Source organism: Mesoplodon bidens, assembly GCF_964165515.1.
Source record: "Mesoplodon bidens genome assembly, chromosome: 12".
Taxonomy (NCBI): domain Eukaryota; kingdom Metazoa; phylum Chordata; class Mammalia; order Artiodactyla; family Ziphiidae; genus Mesoplodon; species Mesoplodon bidens.
In genome coordinates, this window is record NC_138168.1 from 14,765,772 (window position 1) to 14,792,290 (window position 26,519).

Sequence of the window (26,519 nt, forward strand, 5' to 3'; positions counted from 1 at the left end):
TCCATATTGAAGTCCTAACCCCTAGTAACTGAGACTCTGACTATATCTGGAGATTGGGTCTTTAAAGAGGTAATTAGGTGGCGCCCTAATCCAGTATGACGGGTACCCTTATAAGAAGAAGAGGAGACATCGGGGATGTGTGTGCATAGAGAAAAGGCCACGTGAGGACCTGCAGGCCAAGGAGAGAGGCCTCTGGAGAACCCAACCCTGCCGGCACCTTGATCGTGGACTACCAGCCTCCAGAACTGTGAGAAAATAGGTTTCAGTTGTTTATGCCCCCCAGTCTGTGGTATTTTGTTATAGCAGCCCAAGCCTTCTAATGCACAGTGCTTCTTAATTTCCTCATTGGGCTTTCTGCTGAGTCCCAGCTCCTTTCAATCCTTCCTCGACAGTGAAAACACAAATCAGATGATGACATTTCTTTGCTGTGAAAAGCTTTCCGTTGTTTCAGAATGAAATTCATAGCTTTCATGTGACATCTAAGGCCGTTCTGGTGTGTGTCCTACCTACCTATCCAGTTTTCACTGCCATCCCCACAGATGTCTCACCATTATCCAAACGGCTCTGATTTCTCACATCCCCACTCTGCTGAACTGTCCCTTCTGCCTATGACACACTTCCCCTCCTCTTGTCTCCTAAGAGAATCCTTACTCTTCAGATCTCAGCCATGACGTTATCTGGTCAGTTACCCCCCCTAGTCTCCTAGGCACAGTTAGGTGCTGTCTTTTCCCTGCTCACAGGGCTCCCTGTACAGTGTGTTGTGACTGTTAGCTTCAGGGCTGCTTCCTCTGGGCTGCAAGTCCTTGAACACATATCTGGTCGTTGAACTTTGACCCTGGTGCCAGAGCAGCTCCCTGCACTTGGAAAGCACTCAGTTGGCAAGCGAATTTGCTAATTCAAAGCTTTATGGGAGAAGAATCAAGATGCCGAAATAGAAGGACGTGGAGTTCACCTCCTCCCACAAATACATCAAAAATACTCATACATGTGGACAGTTCTCACAGAATACCTACTGAACGGTGGCAGAATATCTCAGACACCCAATATTGCAAGAAAGATCTCCACATAACTGGGTAGGACGAAAGAAGAAAGAAATTGGGATGGGACCTGCGCCCCTAGGTGGGAGCTGTGAAAGAGCAGAAGTTCCCACATCCTGGGAAGCCCCTTCACTGGCAGAGAGATCAGCCAGGACAGAAAGGGAGCTTCAGAGGCTTGGAGGAGAGCACAACAGCAAGTTGGCAGCAGGCAGAACAGAAAGAGGACAGCATAGATGGTCCATGCCATTGCCCTGCACATGCCAGCCTGAGACTTGTTCTCTGTTGCATGTGGGTCCGGGTGCTAAACTCGGACTTTAGAGGACAGACCCAGGGAGAGGGCTAGTGTTGGCTATGTGGAGTCAGCTTGAAGGGGCTGGAGTGTGGTATGGCTGCAACCAGGCGTGTACACGGAAGAAGCCTGGGCCTGCCATAGAAGTGAAGCACCTTCATTAAGTGGTGCATGAAGGGAGGGGCGGGGCCTCCATAGCAGCCTCTTGGTGCACTCTCAACTGGCTCGGTGCCACCTCTACAAGCTCTGGGAGCTCGTAAGTGCCAGCAGATTGCCCACACGCAGAGGTGGGGTTGAAATCAGAGCTGATCCCCAGGGGCCGCATGACTTAGGAAACGGATGAAATCTGAGCCCTCCCCTCAGCCGTGGGATCTGCAAATTTACACCACCACCACCAGCTTTGTAAGCTCTGCCTACAGGACTTCCAAGTGAACAATGGGTACTCCCGCAGCTGGGTCAGGTCTGGCCTTAGCAGCTGTGGGCTCTGTTGGCACATGCATGCAGAGACAGGGCCAGGGTCTGGGCTGCCTCCATAGTTCCCGTGGTGGGTCCAAGTGCATGACTGCTGCGGTCCTGGTACCTGACGTCTTCAGTGGATCTGCACTGGTGGCTTTGTGAACAGAGCACCTGAGGGACACCAGGGACGATTGCCAGCATTCCCACAATTGAGCCAGGGCCGGGGGCAGTGCCAACAATAACGTATTTGTGAGCCCTCACAACAGGTTTCAGGTGATGCCACAGAGCGCACTCCCTGGTGGACAACTCCAGTGAAGGAATACTCAGTGGCTCATCTCCCAGTGGGCATGCTCCAATCCACCTATACACACCACAGCTCAGAAACGGATCTGGTGGCTTCTACAACAACAACTAGGGAGCAGACCCTGCCCCACAATAGGGCAGTGACAGCCACAGAGCAAAGAGGAGGCCCCGCTCAACATCCAGTGCAGGCTCTGGTCACCACAACACCAGTCACACCCGCTATCAAGGGGATAATGGCCAGCACACACTGAAGAAAGACATGGCAGGCATCCATACAAAAAACAGCCCTCACACCAAAAATATTAAAACCACACAGGCTACAAAGGGATGTTCCCTCATAAAAACAACCCTCCAAGAACACAGTTTCTCCTAAACTCATAGAATCAGAAATATAAGTAAAATGAAGAAGCAGAGGAACCACTCCCAATTAAAAGATCAAGAGAATTCCCCGGAAATAACAAACAATGAAACAGACCTCTTCGGACACCAAGTTTAAAAAAGATAATGAAAATACAGAAGGAATTAAAGTTTATTGAGGGAATTCCCTGGTGGTACTGTGGTTAGGACTCTGCATGCTTTCACTGCTGAGGGCCCAGGTTCAGTGCAGGGATCTAAGATCCCACAAGCCATGTGGTGTGGCCAAAAAAAAAATTATTGATAGAAATGCAAATTACTGTAAAAAGGAACTAGAAACCATAAAGAGGAGCCTAGAAAAATTAGAAAACTCATTTCCGACACAAAAGCTGAGCTAAAGGCAATGAATAGCAGATTGAATAATGCAGAAGAATAAATAAGTGATCTGGAAGATAGAATGATGGAAATCATCCAATCAAAATAACAGAAAGACAAATGGAAAAAAAATGAAAGCAATATAAGAGACCTATGGGATAATATAAAGTGAGCCAATCTATGCATAATAGGGATCCCAGAAGGAGAAGAAAGAGGAAAGGGGTTCAAAAATGTATTTGAAGACATGGCTGAAAACTTCCCAAACCTAAAGAAGGAAACATGTCCAAGTACAAGGTATACAGAGGGCCCCAAACACCAAGGCATACTGTAATCAAAATGGCAAAAGTTTAAAGATGAAGAGAGGATTCTAAAGGCAGAAAGAGAAAAACAGTTAATTGCAAGGGAACCCCTATAAGGCTACCAGCTGATTTCTCTACAGAAACTTTGCAGGCCAGAAGGGAGTGGCATGATATAGGGAAAAATCTGCAACTTAGGATACTCTACCCAGCAAGATTATCATTTAGAATAGAAGAAGAGACAAAGAATTTCTCAAGCAAAAACTAAAAGAATACAGCAATACTAAACCTATCCTAAAAAAAATCTTGAAAGTTCTTTTCTAAATAAAAAAGAAGCAAGAATCTATAGCAAAGAGAAAAATCACAGTTGGAAAGTAAATCACTTAAATAAGCCAGTACACAGATTAAAAAATAAAAACATTTTTCCTAAAGTGATGATAACCGCAATGAATGGCAGAAGGATAAACATGAAGATGTAAAAGAGGACATCTAAATCATAAAATGTGGGGGAGGAGAGTAAGAACCTGTAGATTTGTTTTTAGAGTGTGTTTGAGCCTATATGACTACCAGTCTAAAGCAAGTAGATATAAGAAGGGATTGACATACTTTAAAAACAGTAATCAGAAATCAAAGGCATACAATAGAATCACAAAAATCAAAAAGAAGAAAACAAGCATAATACAAAAGAAAATCATCAAACCACAATAGGAATAACAAAAAGAAAAAGAAAGGAAGAAATACAAAGTCAACTGGTAAATAAGGTTTAAAATGGCAATAAATACATATACAATAAATACAATAATTACTTTAAATGTCAGTGGACTAAATGTTCCAATCAAAAGTCAGAGGGACAGATTAAAAAAAACTAGAGCCTACAATATGCTACCTACATGAGACCCACTTTAGAGCAAAGCACACACATAGGTTGAAAGTATCAGAAAAAGATCTTTCATGGAAATGGAAATGACAAGAAAGCAGGGATTGCAATACTCATATCAGACAAAATAGACTTTAAAACAAAGGCCATAAAGATAAAGAAGGACAATATATAATGATAACAGGATCAATAGAAGAAGAGGATATTACACTCATTAATATATATGCACCCAAATACATAAAACAAACACTAACAGACATAAAGAAATTGATGGGAATACAATAATAGTAGGAGACTTTAACACCCCACTCACATCAATTGACAGATCTTCTAGACAGAAAATCAATAAAGCAACAGAGATCCTAAATTATCTAATAGAACAGCTAGACTTAATATTTTCAGCACATTACATCCCCCCAAAACAGAATACACATTATCTTCAAGTGTACATAGAACATTCTCTAAGATTGATGACATAACAGAGCACAAAACAAGCCTCAACAAATTTAAGAGGATAGAAATTATTTCAAGCATCTTTTCTGACCACAATTGCATGAAACTAGAAATCAATGACAGAGAAAGAAATGAGAAAAAAAACAATTACAAGGAGTCTAAACAATATGCTACTTAAAAACCAGTGGATAAATGATGAAATCAAAGAGGAAATTTAAAAATACCTTGAGACTAATGGCAATGAAAACAACCATACAAAATCTATGGGATGCAGCAAAAGCAGTTCTTAGAGGGAAGTTCATAGCCATACAGGCCTTTTTCAAGAAACAAGAAAACCTCAAATAAACAAACTAACCTACCACCTAAAAGAATTAGAAAGAGAAGAACAAACAAGACCTAAAATCAAAAGGAAGGAAATAACAATCAGAGAAGAAATAAATAAATAGAGATTTTTTTTTAAATAGAAAAAAATCAGTAAAATCCAGATCTGGTTCTTTGAAAGGGTAAACAAAATTGACACCCTCTGGCCAGGCTCACCAAGAGAAAAGAGAGAAGACCTAAATAAACAAAATAAAAATGAAAGAAGAGAAATAACAACTGATACCACAAAAATTGCAAAAACCAAAAGAGAATACTATGAACAATTATATGCCAAAAAATTAGACAACCTAGAAGAAATGGACAAGTTTCTAGAAACATGCTCCACCAAAACTGAATAAAGAAAAAAAAAGTAGTTTGAACAGACCGATAACTAGAAGTGAAATAGAATCTGTAAAAAAAAAAACAAAAAACAAAAAACCCCAAAAACAAAAACAAACAAACAAAAAATCAAATGCCTACAAACAAAAGTCCAGGACCAGATGGCTTCACAGACCAATCCTACCAAAAATACAAAGAAGAACTTATACCAATCCTTCTCAAACTCTTCCAAAAGATTGAGGAGGATGGAACACTCCCAAAGACATTCTATGAAGCCACCACCACCCTGATACTAAAACCAGACAAAAACACTACCAAAAAAAAATTACAGGCCAATATCTTTGATGAATGTAGATGCAAAAGTTCTCAACAAAATATTAGTAAACTGAATCCAACAACACATAAAAGAGATCATATACCACGTGCAAGTTAGATTCATCCCAGGGTCACAGGATGGTTCAACATATGCAATTCAATCAATGTGATACACCACATCAACAAAAGAAAAGACAAAAACCACATGATCATCTCAATAGATGCAGAAAAAGTATTTGATAAAATTCAACATCCATTCATGATAGAAACTCTTACCAAAGTAGGCATAGAGAGAACATATCTCAACATAATAAAAGCTATTTATGACAAACCCACAGCCAACATAATACTCAGTGGTGAAAAGCTGAAAGCCTTCTTGCTAAAATCTGGAACAAGACAGGATGCCCACACTCACCACTTTCATTCAACATAGTTTTGGAAGTCCTAGCCACAGCAATCAGACAAGAAAAAGAAATAAAAGGAATCCAAATTGGAAAAGAAGTAGTAAAACTGTCACTGTTTGCAGATGATGTGGTGCAATACATAGAAAATCCTAAAGACACGACCAGATAAATACTAGAGCTCATCAATGAACTTGTTAAAGTTACTGGATACAAAATTAATATACAGAAGTCTGTATAAACTGCCAATTTCTGTGATCAGAAAGAGAAATTAAGGAAAAAATCCCATTTACCATCTCATGAAAAAGAATAAAATAACTAGTAATAAACCTACCTAATGAGGCAAAAGACCTGTACTCCAAAAACTATAAGTCACTGATGAAAGAATTTGAAGATGACACAAACAGATGGTTTGATATACCATGTTCTTGGATTAGAAGAATCAATATTATTAAGATGACTATAAGACAGTCTACAGATTCAATGCAATCCCCATCAAATTACCAATGGCACTTTTCACAGAACTAAACAAAAATTTTTTTCATTTGTATGGAAACACAAAAGACCCCAATTCACCAAAACAATCTTGAGAAAGAAGAACAGAGCTGGAGGAATCATGCTTGCCGACTTCAGACTACAGTATAAAGCTACAGTCATCAAAACTGTATGGTACTGGAACAAACAGACACATAGATAATGGAACAGGATAGGAAGCCCAGAAATAAACCCACACACTTACGGTCAATTAATCTATGACAAAGGAGGCAAGAATATACAATGGAGAAAAGATAGTCTCTTCAGTAATGGTGCTGGGAAAACTGGACAGCTTCATGTAAAAACATGAAATTACAATATTCTCTAACACCGTACAGAAAAATAAACACAACGTGGATTAAAGACTTACGTTTGTAAGACTGGATACTGTAAAACTGCTAGAGGCAGAACACTCTTTGACATAAATTGCAACAATTTTTTTCTGGATCTGTCTCCTAGAGTAATGAAAATAAAAGCAAAAGTAAAGAAATGGGACCTAATTAAGCCTAAAAGCTTTTGCACAGCAAAGGAAACCATAAACAAAACAAAAAGACAACCCACAGAATGGGAGAAAATATTTGCAAATCAAATAATTAATTTCCAATATATATAAATAGCTCATACAGCTTAATATAAAAAAAAACAAACAACCCAATCAAAAAATGGACAGAAGGCTTAAATATACATTTCTCCAAAGAAGACACACTGATGGCCAACAGGCACATGAAAAGATGCTCAATATCGCTTACTATTAGAGAAATGCAAATCAAAACTACCATGAGGTATCACCTCACACCAGTCAGAATGGCCATCATTAAAAAATACAGAAATAATAAATGCTGCAGAGGATGTGGAGAAAAAGGAACTATACCACACTGTTGGTGGGAATGTAAATTGGTGCAGCCACTATGGAGAACGGTATGGAAGTTACTTAAAAAAAACTAAAAGTAGAGTTACCCTATGATCCAGCACTCCCACTCCTGGGCATATTCTGGAGAAAACTCTAATTTGAAGAGATACAGGCACCCCAGTGTTCATAGCAGCATTATTTACAATAGCCAAGACATGGAAGCAACCAAAGTGTCCATAGACAGATGAATGGATTAAGATGTGGTACGTATATACAATGGAATATTATTCAGCTCTAAAAAAGAATAAAATAATTCAATTTGCAGGAACATGGCTGGACTTAGAGATTATCATATTAAGTGAAGTAAATCAGGCAAAGACAAATATCATATGATATAACATATGTAGAATCTAAAAAAATGATATAAATGAACAAATTTATAAAACAGAAATATTATCACAGACATAGAAAGCAAACTTATGGTTACCAAACAGGATAGTAAGAGGGGGAGGAGATAAATTAGGAGTTTGCGATTAACAGATACACACTATTATATATAATATAAGTAAACAACAAGGTCCTACTATATACCACAGGGAGCCATATTCAGTATCTTGTAATAACCTATAATGGAAAAGAATCCAAAAAAATATGCATATGTTTAACCAAATTACTTTGCTGTACACCTGAAACTAACACAACATTGTAAGTCAACTATATACTTCAATAAAAAAAATCATTTTGCTAAAGGTAGTTTTACTAAACGAAAGTTTGGCTAATGACATAAAATTTATAAAACTACAGAAGGAGGACTGGTAAACTATGTGAAAAAGAATTTTCTTCAAATGCTTTTAGCATGTTGTTTCATAGTTTTTTCATGATTAAACATACCTTTTTCAGTTTAAAGGTGATATGAACTTGTAAAAGAATTCAAGCAATTCAGAGGTTGTAACTGACCTAGAGAAATAATAAATACAATATGCAGTGATCTCTGAATTTATTTGATCAAGGATTTGTTTGTCCTGTATCTTCTCATATGGAGCCCAGTGGGAGAAGTTATGGACAATATTATGTCTACATTACCTTCCACTTCCAATATTTGTGTCCTATTTCTCTCTTTTGGTCAAAGAGAATTATAAATGTGACTCCAGAGTTGAAAATTGTGAATACAGTTGTTGTTTGGTATCTGCAGGGGATTGGATCCAGGACACCTCCAGTGGATACCAAAATTTATGGATGTTCAAGTCCCATGTGTAAAATGGTGGAATGTTTGCATATAACCTACCCACATCCTTCCATTTCCTTTAAATCATCTCTGGATTACTTATAATACCTAATACAATGTAAATGTTATGTAAACAGTTGCTAGTGCACTGGAAATTCAAGTTTTGCTTTTTTGGAACTTTCTGGAATATTTTCTTTCTGAACATTTTTATCCCCTGGTTAGTTGAATCTGTGGGTGTGAGACCCTTGGATATGGAGGGCCAACTCTACTAGTGATTATTCCTCTCTGTGTCACAGTTTCTTCATTTGTAAAATTGGAATAATAATATTATCCCCTTCATGGGATTACTGGAGACACAAAATCAGTATAAAATGCTTAGTTTAGTGTCTGTTAGGTGATAAATTCTCAGTATTTATTAGCTATTTTTGTTGTTATTTCTAAGGTGCTTTCCTTTATTTAATAATGCTCTTTAATAATCAGGGCTCCAAAAACTTTATATTTAAGAAATATTCCTGTAATCCCACCTCTAATTTAATTACCTAGTAGATTCAAAAACAAACATTTAGTCATATTATGAGAGCTCAGAGTGTAAGAAACCCTATAGAGGAAATACCCTTGAGATGTAAACTTTTGTAATGTAAATCATGGCTATTAATGTCTTTGTTTTTTCTGCTTAGAGACCTCATTTTCTCAAATTGTATTTCAAGACTCCAAATAATGAAATGCAAGAGTGAAACATCCCAATTACTTCAAGCAAAGGAGCAGTGAGTTACAGTCAGAGCACTAATTATGAAGCACAGCCATTGTGTTTCTCCTTCCTCACAGGCTCCCTTGCTGGGTGGCTAGGAAAAGACTACAGTACACTCTTTGTCTTCTAGGTTTTTGTGTTTCTGTTTACTTAAATGCACAGAGTGGAGAATTTCTCTTCAGTTCCTCCTGGGAACATTGTGAATTCAAAAAATAACATTTGTAAAGCTTTTTTCTCTTTCAGAGTGAATAAAAATTGTACACGTACCATCATTGCGTGGTTCAAAAACAAAGTAAAATTAAGTGAAACATTTGTCACTTTAGAGGCTAGAATTTGCAATTTATTACCTAAGTTTCTGTTTCCTCATACACCTCCACCAAACTTGCTTTCATCAGCAGTGTGATAAAAGTAAAAAGAGAAGAAAGACCTAGATCAAAATCTGACCTGAGGTGCTTAGTAGCTGGGTGAATTTAGGCAAGTTAATTTTACTTCTGTAAGCCTATTTCTTCATCTGTAAAATGGGTTCGCATTGCCTACCCTGTTATCAAAGCACTCAGAACATAGCAGTCACTCAGCCAATTATCACCAAGGACCAGTCTATATACGTACAAGCCTTAGGAAGGCACATGGTTTCAAACCAAAATGGATTTGAGTGCTTTGGGTGGGGTGTATATTCTCCAGGTGGCCACACTTTCAATCCAATAGCGTCATGCATTTGCAAATACGTGCTCCAAGAAGGCTTCTGAGTTTGGCCCTCGGCAGTCGATTCTGTCCCTAGAGTTCAAACGGATAAGCTTCCCAAAGGAGTAAACTGAAAACACAGGTTTCTCTCCCCATTCATTTCACAACTATTCCTGTGGGCTGACTGAGCAGAAGTGGAGACCTACAAAGATGTATAAAGCATAGCCCCTGTTGGGGCCCAGGGCAGGCTGCTCTAAAATTTGCCTCAATGGTATATTGATTATTTTGAATTAAATTTACTTAAGAAATGGCCAGTTCACAAAGGACACTGACTCTCCTGTTTGTCTCCCTGAAAACAGGAAATAAATCTCTCATGTGAAAAGTATGCTTCCTGCATCTGGAAGTAGAGGGACACTCGTCACCAGGGAGAGGGAATTTGGGCTGAGAAGACTGTATAAAGAAACCTTGCTGCTTCAATTTAGTACCCCAAGCCCACACTCTGTTTAGATTCTTCACTAATTAAGCACCCAAAGCCTAAGTTTCATTATCCTGTCAATTCCTCCCAAGTTTATTGTTTCTTTGTCTAAAAAGTATAAAAGCTGCCTGCTTTTGGTCAGTCTCTGAGCGTCATTTTATGATCTCCCATGCACACAAAATTAAATTGTTTTTTCTCCTGTTAATCTGTCTTGTGTCAATTTTATTCTTAGTCCAGCCATAAGAATTTAAGAGAGGTAGAGGGGAAATTTTCCCCCTCCTGACACTCCTATCCAAGGAACTTTTCCATTCGATGATTTTTGTTTAATAGTTTGAATTAAAATTACATAGTATATTATCAGGGCAAATAAGTATGGCAAAATTGAAAGGCATATAAATATCAGAATTTAATGAATTAATTTTCTGTTTTACCTTTAACTCTTCTCAGCCTTACATCTTTCTCCTAAAGCTTTAAAAATGGAACCTCTAATTTTTCATCTACGCTACTTCAGGTGCCAATTTTCAGTGTAAAATACAGTTTCACACTGTCAAAGACAAATGACCCCCAGGAGCCCTTCTGGACGTGGCAGCTGTCTGTTACCTCAGCCTCTCCCTATTTAGTTGTTGAAGTAATTTCCTCAGAGAATTGTGCGTTTTTCTCTTTCAAAACTATCTTTCTCTTCCCTTTGGTTTGACAGAAAAAGAAGAAATTTTGACCATGGAGGCTCCACATTTCCCAGCATGACTCCACTTTTCTACTCAGTAAAAGCAATTTCTTACTTTTTTCTAAGTCCCAGTCAATTTTTTCCTTCTCCTGAATTTCTTTGTAGCTGTTGCATGTTCTTCCCTGATCCAAGTTGTTCACATGCAAAAGAGCCAGACTTTCCTCCAACATATATTAAAACAATATTGAAAAATGCATCTCAACAATTCAGCACGTTTTAAACCTAGATGTGAACATGTCTCCCTACCATACATTTTTTAAATGAAGTAATCAAAACCCAAACAATAGCCAAGCTTTGCTCTCACTCCATAAAAATCACAGCAACTTCAAAGTTACATTTTTGTCCTGACTGTCCTTTTGAAATAGATATAAATATCATATATTTATAAGATTAAGCACTTTTAGAATCATTAGAGAAAAGAAAAATAAATTAAACTCTATAGAAATTTCCAGAAGACCCCATAAAAGAAAGAGTGGCGTCAAGGGGTCATGCCCTGGCTGTAGCCTCAGCACCTCCCCCTCCAGGACTTCCCAGGTGTGTGTGGCCATTTACACAACAACCCAAAGAGTTCAACTAAGTGCCTAGGGTGACACCTGGCTTGTAGTAGACATTCAGTGAAAGGTAGTTGCTACTACTTTGTACACTGGTGTTCCTGCCAATAGAACTAAGTCTTCCAACCATCTGTCTTTGGAGCTGGGATAATGGCTTGCTACTTGATTTCATCCAGCCATGTTCCCTCACCTCCCTGGATAAAATCATCACTGTTGGGAATGTCTAGGCATTAAGGCACAGCAGATGTTTTCTGTGAAAAGAAACTTTTGCCATTGTTTTAAGTGTTATATAATTTCTGAGAGTGTAGGGACCTTTTTTTTAGGCAGTCTCTTACTCAACCTGCAATTAAGAGATACTGAAGAGGTAATCTAGCTATGACTATGTTAACATTTCAACATAAATCGCTCTTTACATTTATAGCAGCATTCCTTTGACATTATTTGCCTGAGAGCAGCAATTATTATGAGTCATGGTGACTTAACAAACACAGCGCGATTTCAATCAGAAACATGTTGTGAACGCTTAACGTGTGCCAGACTCCAGGAGATACTGAGATTACAAAGACAAATACAGCCTGCAAGACAGAATCCTCTCACACCTTCGAGAAAGCCTCATTTCATAAATGGGCTTACTCAGGAGCTTTCAGAAAAGCAGATTGTATGACTCTGACAGAGTGTGTGAGGCCAATAATATCAACACCTCTCATCACCAAGGCTCCTGTCCACCTTGGGTTGGTGGCTGTAAATATTGTTTCCAATATCCTTGGGCAACTTCTACATGACCTTTGCTCCAAAAAATTTCTTTATCTGCTTGTGAGTCACTGGATGGCATTTTCTAGCAATCAACAGGCATTCTAGAACCCACCTTGGGAAGCACGTGTGTGGACCTCTGTTTATACTCTCAGCTGTACCCAACTAGCTGGTAATTGGTACTCCTGATCTTTTTTTTTTTCTGGGCAGAATATCAACTGTAGCTATTCCACTTCACTGATAATGAAGCATGGAAGAAGTCAGGATTTTTACAAATAAATTGAAGGTGTGAGGATCCTTTTAAGTACAAAAGCTTTAGGTAAGCACCCTGTCAAAAGTAAAGGATTAGGGGGCTTCCCTGGTGGCGCAGTGGTTGAGAGTCCGCCTGCCGATGCAGGGAACATGGGTTCGTGCCCTGGTCCGGGAAGATCCCACATGCCGCGGAGCGGCTGGGCCCGTGAGCCATGGCCACTGAGCCTGCGCGTCCGGAGCCTGTGCTCCGCAACGGGAGAGGCCACAACAGCGAGAGGCCCACGTACCGCAAAAAAAAAAAAGTAAAGGATTAGGAAATATTTACGCTGGGCTTTGATTTATGACGTTAGGATTTTGAAAATAAATATTTACAGAAAACAAATGGATTGTTTCATACCAGAGAGGAGCAAGCTGCTCTGTCCTTTACCTGTAGAACTTACAAACAGTGCTGGGACCTCCATGTTTCTCTCTCTCTTGTTCCTCAAGCGCCAAGTCTTTGTGATTTGGGTTCAGCCTCGTTAGTGCTTTATTATAAATAATGCCCAAAGTATTACTCAAATCCACTTTTCAAAAACATACTTTTTACTTAAGTGTTCAATCTTATATTTTCATTCTTATTAAGACTTGGAAACAACAATTTTGAAAGGAAAGCATCTCCAGTTAAAAGTGAAAAGGGTCCTTGGGGAAAATAATACCTTAGTTTTCAGAAATTCACTATAGACACGAGTCTTTGAAAGTTTGTTTTAAGCTGTTCAGGGAGATATGCCTGGTGGACATATCGGCGTCAGGTTGTGTGTTTGACTTAAAAAGTAATAGAATCTTGCCCACTTGGATAATAGTCTTTCATGTCAAATTTCTTGTACTGTGTTCTCCCTTTTGGAAAAAGTGTAAAGTTTGGTTGGTATGGTGAAATTAGTTATGATTTTACTCGATTTAAAAATCTTTAAACGTTTACTTTTTACATATGGATTTTTTGTGAAGTTTCTATTATGAAGAACTGAGTTAGGGTGACAGCACAGAAGAGCAGCTTTGTGGCAGCTTTTGGGGACTCGGGCTCCTCCAGCTTCATGCCCCTTAATGTTTGGGTCCCAGACCAGAAAAGCAGCATCACAGGAGAAGTGACGGAAAAGGGAACTCTGGTGGAGATGGTTCACCCACATGGCGCCTGAGCCGTTTTCCCCTTTGTCTCTCTGTCCCCTCCAGCTCTCTGTGTTTTTCCTCTGTATTCTGGACCATTTTGTATTTTCCTGATTGGTAACCCTGTTCTCAGCTGTGACCATCTTCTTTTTTTAGTTTGTATATTGAAATTTTAACTACTTATTATACATATATGTTACATGATAATTATATGATTTTAATTAAATAATCATATGGCAAATCTATTAAAATCACTTAATTAAATTAGGTACATGTATTTTTTCCAGAAAGTCTATTTTTGTGCTCTAATGTCATCTCTTTAAGATATATTTTTAATTCTTTTGTGTCTTCACTTTTTCCTCAAAGGGAATGTTCTGCTCCACAGGATCCATTTGGCCTTCCTTTTTCGGGTTACATGCCCCCTTCAGTGTATTCTGATTTTGCTTTGCTTGCTTGCTCATGTTACGTCCCCTTGACATTCAGGTTGTTTTGGACTCTCCATCCTTGTCAGCAGTGTCTGCCCTTGTGGGTCAGTGGTGAATGAGCTGACCAATCACTGCCAGTTCTGGGACAGAGGGACTGTCTACCAGCAGGGGAGGAAAGGGGGCAGTTAAGCCCATCATGCAGTTCCTGCCCTTAGCTCCCCCTTAGCCAAGGCTGTTATGACCCAACGAGCCCTCATAAGACCAGAGGTAGCAAGCAAGCAAATTCAGCCCCGCACTGCATCCTGTGCCCTCTCCAAGAACCACAGGAACTCTGGCCTGCCTGAGTCCTGGAGAAATGTATGGAACGGGATCCTTCAGGCCTCCCAGGACAGACCCCTCCCCCAGATCCTCTGCTTTAGCTTCTCCCTGATGTACCTAGATAATAGTGTCTGATACACATTCCTGAGCTGTTTTACAGACCCCCCATTAAACAGAAGAAATTAACTACTCGGTGACCATGAGCACGTATCCCCCAGACCTACTGGAGCCTGAGGATTGGTAATATTAACCCTTGTGACACTGCCCTGTTACCACCGTCACCCAACCAGAGGACTGTGCACAAACTGATCACACACCCTGGGACTCCCCACCCTCACCTGGCCTTTAAAAAGTCTTCCCTGAAACCCATCGGGGAGTTCAGGCTTTTTGAGCATTAGCTTCCCTGGACTCCTTGTCTGGCGCTGTACAAGAAACGCTGCACTTTCCTTCACCACAACCCGGGGTCAGCGGATTGGCTAACCTGCACGTGGGTCAGTGGACCCAAGTTTTGATTTCATAACAGGAAGACAAGGCCTCAAACCACCTCTTGTACATCAGCTATCTTAAGCATCAAGATAACAGTTCCTTATTAGAGCAATGCGAATCAAAACTACAATGAGGTGTCACCTCATTCCAGTCAGAGTAGCCATCGTCAAAAAGTCTTGAAATAACAAATGCTGGAGAGGGTGTGGAGCAAAAGAAACCCTCCTGTACTGTTGGTGGGAATGTTAATTGGTGCAGCCGCTATGGAGAACAGTATGGAGGTTTCTTAAAAAACTAAAAATAGAGCTACCAGATGATCCAGCAATCCCACTCCTGATCATATAACTGGAAAAGAGAAAAACTCTTATTGGAAAAGATACACGCACCCCAATGGGTGCACCACCATTGCAGCACTATTTACAATAGTCAAGACATGGAAGCAACCTAAATGTCCATCAACAGAGGAATGGATAAAGAAGATGTGTTGCATATACACAATGGAATATTACTCAGCCGTAAAAAAGATGAAATTTGCAAAAACATGAATGGACCTAGAGATTATACTAAGTGAAGTAAGTCAGACAGAGAAAGACAAATACCTGTGATATCACTTATATGTGGAATCTAAAACAGGACAGAAATGAACTTACCAGAAATAGACTCACAGATGTAGAAAACAAACTTATGGTTACCAAAGGGGTAGTTGGGGAGAGGGATAAATTAGGAGTTTGGGGTTAGCTGATACACACTACTATATATAAAACAGATAAACAACAAAACCCTGCTGTATAGCACAGGGAACTATACTCAATATCCTGCAATAAACGATAATGGAAAAGAACATGAAAAAAGGATATGTATATATGTGTGTAACTGAATTACTCTGCTGTATGGCAGAAACTAACACAACCTTGTACCTCAGCTCGACTTCAATCTAAAGAAAGATAGCAATCCCTGTGCCTGCCCCATTGGGGATCATGCCACCTTGGGTGCACCTGCCACCTAGACCAGTTTGATTACCTTGCCTGATCGAGGATGTCAGAGAAGAAATGGGAGGGAGAGGTGCTCAGCTCACTAGGAGAGCCTTATATGTTAGATGAATTCTCTAATTCTAATAGTTCTTCTAGCAGATTGTTTTATATTTCCTAGGTATGCAGATGTATACTCTACATGTAATATGTTTATTCCTTTTTATGAACAAAGGCTGAGTCTTTCATTTGATCACTTTTCCAAAACAACCATGGCTTTATATGTGGAATCTAAAATATGACACAAGTGAACCTATCTATAAAACAGAAACAGAATCACAGACATAGAGAACAGACTGGTGGTTGCCAAGGGGGAGGGGGCTGGGGGAGGGATGGAGTGGGAATCTGGGGTTAGCGGAGGTAAGCTTTTATATATAGAATAGGTAAACAAGTTCCTACTGTATAGCATAGAGAACTATATTCAATATCCTATGATAAACTATAATGGAAAAGAATATTTTTTAAAAATAATGTATATATATGTATCACTGAATCACTTTGCTGAAATAAATCAACTATCACTTCAATTAAAAAAATAAACAAAACAACCACGGCTATTGGTTCTATACAAACTACCTTAAACTCAAGCTTTGAATCCAACTTAACCTCATCATTACACTATGAAGAAAATGGAGACATTTTATTGTATTTCTGGGTAGGCATCATATTTAAGCCTAAGAATCAGAAAAGCTTCAGATATATTTGAGGAGATTTAGATCCAATTCAGAGGCATAAATAAAATTTTAAATACCTCATTGTTAGGTAAGAAACAAATACTTTCCACTAGGAGTCTCTTCCTACTAAAAATTTATTGGATTGGATCATTATAGAAGTAATAGCTCCTTATTTTATTTCATTCCTTTTTTTTTTCTAGGTCTTTAAATTTTTTTTACATGTGTACAACTATATGAATTTCTGCTGCATTATATAACCACGCATGTGAAATGTTCCTCCTTGGGGTGGGCTCTGTAGCAGCCCTGTCCCTGTATAGTAAGTGCATACATGTGATCATACGAATGTACTGATCTCAAGTTAGTGAATTCTTAGAGTTTCTCTCCCTCTCGCTCTCTCTCTTTCTGGATTCTCTCTCCTCTTTCATCTCTTTCTTTTCTTTTTTTTTTTTTTTTGAAGTACGCAGGCCTCTCACTATTGTGGCAGAGCACAGGCTCTGGACGTGCAGGCTCAGCGGCTATGGCTCACGGGCCCAGCCGCTCCGCGGCATATGGGATCCTCCCGGACCGGGGCACGAACCCATGTCCCCTGCATCGGCAGGCAGACTCTCAACCACTGCACCACCAGGGAAGCCCTCATCTCTTTCTTATACCTTTCCCTACCTCTGCAATCTGTGAACCATATAATTACTCACCACATTAAAAACCTGATAACCCGGTACACTCCTATATTTTTCCAAGCTTATATAATCATATGTTTATACCACATTTAAATAATTATATGAATCTACAGGATTTTTAAAAACCTTTGTTTCGGAGTTCCGGGTAAGACGGCGGAAGAGTAAGATGGCGGAAGAGTAAGACGCGGAGATCACCTTCCTCCCCACGGATACACCAGAAATACAGCTACACGTGGAACAACTCCTACAGAACACCTACTGAAGGCTGGCAGAAGACCTCAGACCCCCCAAAAGGCAAGAAACTCCCCACATACCTGGGTAGGGCAAAGCGGAGAGATTCCCGCACAGAGGATCGGTGCCGAGCGGCACTCACCAGCCCGAGAGGCTTGTCTGCTCGCCAGGGCGGGCGGCGCTGGAAGCTGAGGCTCGGGCTTTGGTCAGAGCGCAGGGAGAGGACTGGGTCTGGCGGCGAGAACTCAGCCTGAAGGGGGCTAATGTGCCACAGCTAGCCGGGAGGGAGTCCGGGAAAACTCTGGAGCTGCCGAAGAGGCAAGACTTTTTCTTCCCTCTTGGTTTCCTGGTGCGCGAGGAGAGGGGATTAAGAGCGCTGCTTAAAGGGGCTCCACAGACGGGCGCGAGTCGCGACTGAAAGCGCGGAGCCCAGTGACGGGCGTGGGACGCTGGGGCTGCTGCTGCCGCCGCCAAGAAGCCTGTGTGCGAGCGCAGGTCACTGCCCACACCGCCCTTCCGGGAGCCTGTGCAGCCCGCCACTGCCGGGGTCCCGGGATCCAGGGGCGGCTTCCCTGGGAGAACGCACGGCGCGCCTCGGGCTGGTGCAACGTCACGCCGACCTCTGCCGCTGCAGGCTCGCCCCGCACTCCGTGCCCCTCCCTCCCGCCCGGCCTGAGTGAGCCAGAGTCCCCGAAGAGGCTGCTCCTTTAACCCTGTCCTGTCTGAACGAAGAACAGACGCCCTCCGGCGACCTACACACAGAGGCGGGGCCAAATCCAAAGCTGAGACCCAGGAGCTATGAGAACAAAGAAGAGAAAGGGAAACCTCTCCCAGCAGCCTCAGAAGCAGCGGATTAAAGCTCCACAATGAACCTGATGTACCCTGCATCTGTGGAATACATGAATAGACAACACATCATCCCAAATTGAGGAGCCCGGAGTCAGTGCTGTGCCTCTGAGGTGGGAGAGCCAACTTCAGAACACTGATCCACAAGAGACCTCCCAGCTCCACATAATATCAAACGGCAAAAATCTTGCCGAGATCTCCATCTCAACACCAGCACCCAGCTTCACTCAACGACCAGCAAGCTACAGTGCTGGACACCCTATGCCAAACAACTAGCAAGACAGGAACACAACACCACCCATTAGCAGAGAGGTGGCCTAAAATCATAAAAAGTCTGCAGACACCCCAAAACACACCACCAGATGTGGACCTGCCCACCAGAAAGACAAGATCCAGCCTCATCCACCAGAACACAGGCACTAGTCCCCTCCACCAGGAAGCCTACACAACCCTCTAAACCAACCTTAGCCACTGGGGACAGACACCAAAAACAACGGGAACTACGAACCTGCAGCCTGCAAAAAGGAGACCCCAAACACAGTAACATAAGCAAAATGAGAAGACAGAAAAACACACAGCAGGAGAAGGAGCAAGATAAAAACCCACCGGATCTAACAAATGAAGAGGTAATAGGCAGTCTACCTGAAAAAGAATTCAGAATAATGATGGTAAAGATGATCCAAGATTCTATTTCCCAGATCCAAAATCTTGGAAATAGAATAGACAAAATGCAAGAAACAGTTAACAAGGACCTAGAAGAACTAAAGATGAATCAAGCATCGATTAAAAACACAATACATGAAATAAACAATACTCTAGATGGGATCAATAGCAGAATAACTGAGGCAGAAGAACGGATAAGTGAGGTGGAAGATAAAATAGTGGAAATAACTGCTGCAGAGCAAAATAGAGAAAAAAGAATGAAAAGAACAGAGGACAGTCTCAGAGACCTCTGGGACAACATTAAACGCACCAACATTCGAATTATAGGGGTTCCAGAAGAAGAAGAGAAAAAGAAAGGGACTGAGAAAATATTTGAAGAGATTATAGTTGAAAACTTCCCTAATATGGGAAAGGAAATAGTTAATCAAGTCCAGGAGGCACAGAGAGTCCCATACAGAATAAATCCAAGGAGAAATACGCCAAGACACATATTAATCAAACTGTCAAAAATTAAACACAAAGAAATCATATTAAAAGCAGCAAGGCAAAAACAACAAATAACACACGAGGGAATCCCCATCAGGATAACAGCTGATCTCTCAGCAGAAACTCTACAAGCCAGAAGGGAGTGGCAGGACATAATTAAAGTGATGAAGGAGAAAAACCTGCAACCAAGATTACTCTACCCACCAAGGATCTCATTCAGATTTGATGGAGAAATTAAAACGTTTACAGACAAGCAAAAGCTGAGAGAGTTCAGCACCACCAAACCAGCTTTACAACAAATGCTAAAGGAACTTCTCTAGGCAAGAAACACAACAGAAGTAAAAGACCTACAATAACGAACCCAAAACAATTAAGAAAATGGGAATAGGAACATACATATCGATAATTACCTTCAATGTAAATGGACTAAATGCTCCCACCAAAAGATACAGATTGGCTGAATGCATACAAAAACAAGACCCATATATATGCTGTCTACAAGAGACCCAATTCAGACCTAGAGACACATACAGACTGAAAGTAAGGGGATGGAAAAAGATATTCCATGCAAATGGAAACCAAAAGAAAGCTGGAGTAGCAATTCTTATATCAGACAAAATAGACTTTAAAATAAAGACTACTAGAAGAGACAAGGAAGGACACTACATAATGATCAAGGGATCGATCCAAGAAGAAGATATAACAATTGTAAATATTTATGCACCCAACATAGGAGCACCTCAATACATAAGGCAAATACTAACAGCCATAAAAGGAGAAATCGACAGTAACACACTCATAGTAGGGGACTTTAACACCCCACTTTCACCAATGGACAGATCATCCAAAATGAAAATAAATAAGGAAACACAAGCTTTAAATGATACATTAAACAAGATGGACTTAATTGATATTTATAGGACATTCCATTCAAAAACAACAGAATACACATTTTTCTCAAGTGCTCATGGAACATTCTCCCGGATAGATCATATCTTGGGCCACAAATCAAGCCTTGGTAAATTTAAGAAATTTGAAATTGTATCAAGTATCTTTTCCGACCACAATGCTATGAGACTAGATATCAATTACAGGAAAAGAGCTGTAAAAAATACAAACACATGGAGGCTAAACAATACACTACTTAATAACGAAGTGATCACTGAAGAAATCAAAGAGGAAATTAAAAAATACCTAGAAACAAATGACAATGGAGACACGACGACCCAAAACCTATGGGATGCAGCAAAAGCAGTTCTAAGAGGGAAGTTTATAGCAATACAATCCCACCTTAAGAAACAGGAAACATCTCGAATAAACAACCTAACCTTGCACCTACAGCAATTAGAGAAAGAAGAACAAAAACATCCCAACGTTAGCAGAAGGAAAGAAATCATAAAAATCAGATCAGAAATAAATGAAAAAGAAATGAAGGAAACGATAGCAAAGATCAATAAAACTAAAAGCTGGTTCTTTGAGAAGATAAACAAAATTGATAAACCATTAGCCAGACTCATCAAGAAAAAAAGGGAGAAGACTCAAATCAATAGAATTAGAAATGAAAAAGGAGAAGTAACAACTGACACTGCAGAAATACAAAAGATCATGAGAGATTACTATAAGCAACTCTATGCCAATAAAATGGACAACATGGAAGAAATGGACAAATTCTTAGAAATGCACAACCTGCCAAGACTGAATCAGGAAGAAATAGAAAATATGAACAGACCAATCACAAGCACTGTAATTGAAACTGTGATAGAAAATCTTCCAACAAACAAAAGCCCAGGACCAGATGGCTTCACAGGCGAATTCTATCAAGCATTTAGAGAAGAGCTAGCACCTATCCTTCTCAAACTCTTCCAAAATATAGCAGAGGGAGGATCACTCCCAAACTCATTCTACGAGGCCACCATCACCTTGATACCAAAACCAGGCAAGGATGTCACAAAGAAAGAAAACTACAGGCCAATATCACTGATGAACATAGATGCAAAAATCCTCAACAAAATACTAGCAAACAGAATCCAACAGCACATTAAAAGGATCATACACCATGATCAAGTGGGCTTTATTCCAGGAATGCAAGGATTCCTCAATGTATGCAAATCAATCAACGTGATATACCATATTAACAAATTGAAGGAGAAAAACCATATGATCATCTCAATAGATGCAGAGAAAGCTTTCGACAAAATTCAACACCCATTTATGATAAAAACCCTGCAGAAAGTAGGCATAGAGGGAACTTTCCTCAACATAATAAAGGCCATATATGAGAAACCCACAGCCAGCATCGTCCTCAATGGTGAAAAACTGAAACCATTTCCACTAAGATCAGGAACAAGACAAGGTTGCCCACTCTCACCACTCTTATTCAACATAGTTTTGGAAGTTTTAGCCACAGCAATCAGAGAAGAAAAGGAAATAAAAGGAATCCAAATTGGAAAAGAAGAAGTAAAGCTGTCACTGTTTGCAGATGACATGATACTATACATAGAGAATCCTAAAGATGCTACCAGAAAACTACTAGAGTTAATCAATGAATTTGGTAAAGTAGCAGGATACAAAATTAATGCACAGAAATCTCTGGCATTCCTATATACTAATGATGAAAAATCTGAAAGTGAAATCAAGGAAACACTCCCATTTACCATTGCAACAAAAAGAATAAAATATCTAGGAATAAACCTACCTAAGGAGACAAAAGACCTGTATGCAGAAAATTATAAGACACTGATGAAAGAAATTAAAGATGATACAAATAGATGGAGAGATGTACCATGTTCTTGGATTGGAAGAATCAACATTGTGAAAATGACTCTACTACCCAAAGCAATCTACAGATTCAATGCAATCCCTATCAAACTACCACTGGCATTTTTCACAGAACTAGAACAAAAAAGTTCACAATTTGTATGGAAACACAAAATACCCCGAATAGCCAAAGCAATCTTGAGAACGAAAAATGGAGCTGGAGGAATCAGCTCCCTGACTTCATACTATACTACAAAGCTACAGTAATCAAGACAGTATGGTACTGGCACAAAAACAGAAAGATAGATCAATGGAACAGGATAGAAACCCAAGAGTTAAACCCATGGACATATGGTCACCTTATCTTTGATAAAGGAGGCAGGAATGTACAGTGGAGAAAGGACAGTCTCTTCAATAAGTGGTGCCGGGAAAACTGGATAGGGACATGTAAAAGTATGAGATTAGATCACTCCCTAACACCATACACAAAAATAAGCTCAAAATGGATTAAAGACCTAAATGTAAGGCCAGACACTATCAAACTCTTAGAGGAAAACATAGGCAGAACACTCTATGACATAAATCACAGCAAGATCCTTTTGGACCCACCTCCTAGAGAAATGGAAATAAAGACAAAAATAAACACATGGGACCTAATGAAACTTAAAAGCTTTTGCACAGCAAAGGAAACCATAAACAAGACCAAAAGACAACCCTCAGAATGGGACAAAATATTTGCAAATGAAGCAACTGACAAAGGATTAATCTCCAAAATTTATAAGCAGCTCATGCAGCTCAGTAACAAAAAACTAAACAACCCAATCCAAAAATGGGCAGAAGACCTAAATAGACATTTCTCCACAGAAGATATACAGACTGCCAACAAACACATGAAAGGATGCTCAACATCTTTACTCATTAGAGAAATGCAAATCAAAACTACAATGAGATATCATCTCACACCAGTCAGAATGGCCATCATCAAAAAATCTAGAAACAATAAATACTGGAGAGGGTGTGGAAAAAAGGGAACACTCTTGCACTGCTGGTGGGAATGTGAATTGGTACAGCCGCTATGGAGAACGGTATGGAGGTTCCTTAAAAAACTACAAATAGAACTACCATATGACCCAGCAATCCCACTACTGGGCATATACCCTGAGAAAACCATAATTCAAAAGGAGACATGTACCAAAATGTTCATAGCAGCCCTATTTACAATAGCCCAGAGATGGAAACAACCTAAGTGTCCATCATCGGATGAATGGATAAAGAAGATGTGGCACATATATACAATGGAATATTACTCAGCCATAAAAAGAAATGAAATTGAGCTATTTGTAATGAGGTGGATAGACCTAGAGTCTGTCATACAGAGTGAAGTAAGTCAGAAAGAGAAAGACAAATACTGTATGCTAACACATATATATGGAATTTAAGAAAAAAAAATGTCATGAAGAACCTATGGGTAAGACAGGAATAAAGACACAGACCTACTAGAGAATGGACTTGAGGATATGGGGAGGGGGAAGGGTAAGCTGTGACAAAGTGAAAGAGCGGCATGGACATATATACACTACCAAACGTAAGGTAGATAGCTAGTGGGAAGCAGCCGCATAGCACAGGGAGATAATCTCGGTGCTTTGTGACCGCCTGGAGGGGTGGGATAGGGAGGGTGGGAGGGAGACGCAAAAGGGAGGGGATATGGAAACATATGTATATGTATAACTGATTAAATTTGTTATAAAGCAAAAGAAAAAAAAAAACCTTTGCTTCACAAGAGATAGTATACATCTGTTTCTATGTCTTGCTTTCCTTATGTCCTTATTTGTTGTACAGATCTCAGCAAATCATCTGACATATCTCTGATTTATTTCCTTTTTAAAAAACTTTTTCTTTGTTTATTCTTAAGTTTATAATTATTTTTAAAATAAAACGTTCATTCTGTGAAATGTACCAAACTTAAGCGTATAATTTAATGACTTGATAAATATACACACTGCTGTAACCAACACACCAATCAAGACATGAAACATTTCCATCTCCTTGGGAAGTTCCTAGTGGTGCCTTCATGTCTGATTTTTGCCTATAATTGATAAGATTGCTAGGAATATTTGCGTATAAGTCTTTGTGTGGGTAAGCGGATTCATTTGACTTGGACGTATGTGGCCATTTCACTCAGTTCCAGCTGGTGGTGGAATGGCAGGGTCATTCGGTAGTGTAACTTTTTTAAGAGCAGTCAACCTGTTTTCCAAAGTGGCTGCACCACTTTCATTCTCACGGGCGGCACATGACAGCTCCAGTTGCTTCTGCTTTCTCACCAGCACTTGGTGTGGTCAGTCTTTTACAGTTTTAGCTATTTTTAATACTTAGATGGTGATTTTCATTTTTTTCCCCTAATGACTAATGATGTAACTTTTTATGTCTTTATTTGCCATCTGAGAGTTCTTTACATATTCTAGATATGTGTCCTTTATGTGGTTGACAAATATTCTCCCCCAGGCTGTGGCTTGACTTTTCATTCTCTTATCAGTGTCTTGTAATCAGCAGCACTTCTTAATTTTGGTGAAATCTCATTTATAGGACTGTTCTTTTATGTTTTGTGTCGTATCTAAGAAATCTTTGTCTAAACAAATTTCACAAGATTTCTCCTACGTTTTCTTGTAAGGGTTTTATGACTTGAGATGTTACATTCAAGTTTATGATCCATTTCCAGTTAATTTTTATATATGGTACAAGGTATGGATTGAGGTCCCTTATTTTGCATATGGATATTCAATTGTTCCAGCACCATTTGTTAAAAAGGTTATCCTATTGCCACAAACTTGCCTTTGCATCTTTGCAAAAGGTCCGTTGTCCTTTGAATGCTTGGATGTATTTTTGTATTCTCTATTCTTTTCTACTGAACTATTTGTCCATTTTTTGCCAAAAATAACCTGTCTTAATTACTTTGTAATAGTCTTGAAGTAAGGTACTGTAAGTTCTCCACTTTGATCCTCTTTTAAAAACATTTTTGGTCCTTTGTTTTTCCATAAATATTTTATAATTGACATCAATTTCTACAAAAACATCTGTTGGGATTTTGATGAGCTTGTACTGAATCTACAGATTAATTTGAGGTCAACTGTTATCTTAAAAATACTGGGTCTTCTACACCATGAGCCCAGTAATCTCTCTCCATTTATTTATGTCTTTAATTTTTCTCAGCGATGTTTTGTAGTTTTCAGAGTACAAATCTTATACATCTCCTGACATGTTTATCCCTAAATATTTCATATGTTCATGCTATTGTAAATGGTATTTTTAAATTGCACTTTCTAATGGTTCATTGTTATACAACTGATGTTTTATATTGGCCTTCAATTCTTCAACCTTATTTAACCCACTTAATTGTTCCAAGATATTTTTTGTAGCTTCCATCTGCAAAGACAGTTTTATTTCTTCTCTTCCAATATGAATGTCTTTACGTTCTTTTTATTGCCTTTGGGGTTTCCTGTATGCAAATGCAACTTAGAGGTCAGCCAGTGATTTAAAAGAAGCTTCTTTTTTTTTTCCCACAGATTTTGGGGCTTCTCCCAGTGAATGACTCCCTCTTTTCAGGGCTTTTCCTCTCAATTTCCAGCCACTGTGACAGCCCCAAATTCTGTCCTTTGACATCTCAAGCCAATAAGATGTTTTCTGCCTGAGGTTTAGTGACTCTGCTCCTTGTGGGCTGAAGAGGGCCTCAGGGCAAAAGCTATCTGAAAGTGGGTCCCCCATGGACATCCATTCTTCCAAGGCTTGATTTCCTTCCAATTTTCGCCTGTTTTTGGTCACTCTCCACTGCGTTTAAATAGTTTTTTTTTTTAATATTTACAATTTTGTACAGAATTTATAATTCTTATGTGCAGGAGAGTGTTGAAGGGGACATTGTATGGCAGCTTTTGTCCCCAATCTTTATACTGATGTTTGAATAGAAAACCACCTTGGAATATAGAAATAGGTGCTCTGCTGTGCCATGAGAAATAAAGTCCTTTGTTTTTTGACCTGGGGGTCTGGTTTCTTGTGTTAGCATCTGGTGAAACTGTGATAGACTAACTTGTTAGCTTCAAGCAGAGTAAAGTCTCAGATTCTCCCCAGCCCTTGACAGAGGGCTACTCCTGTTAACTG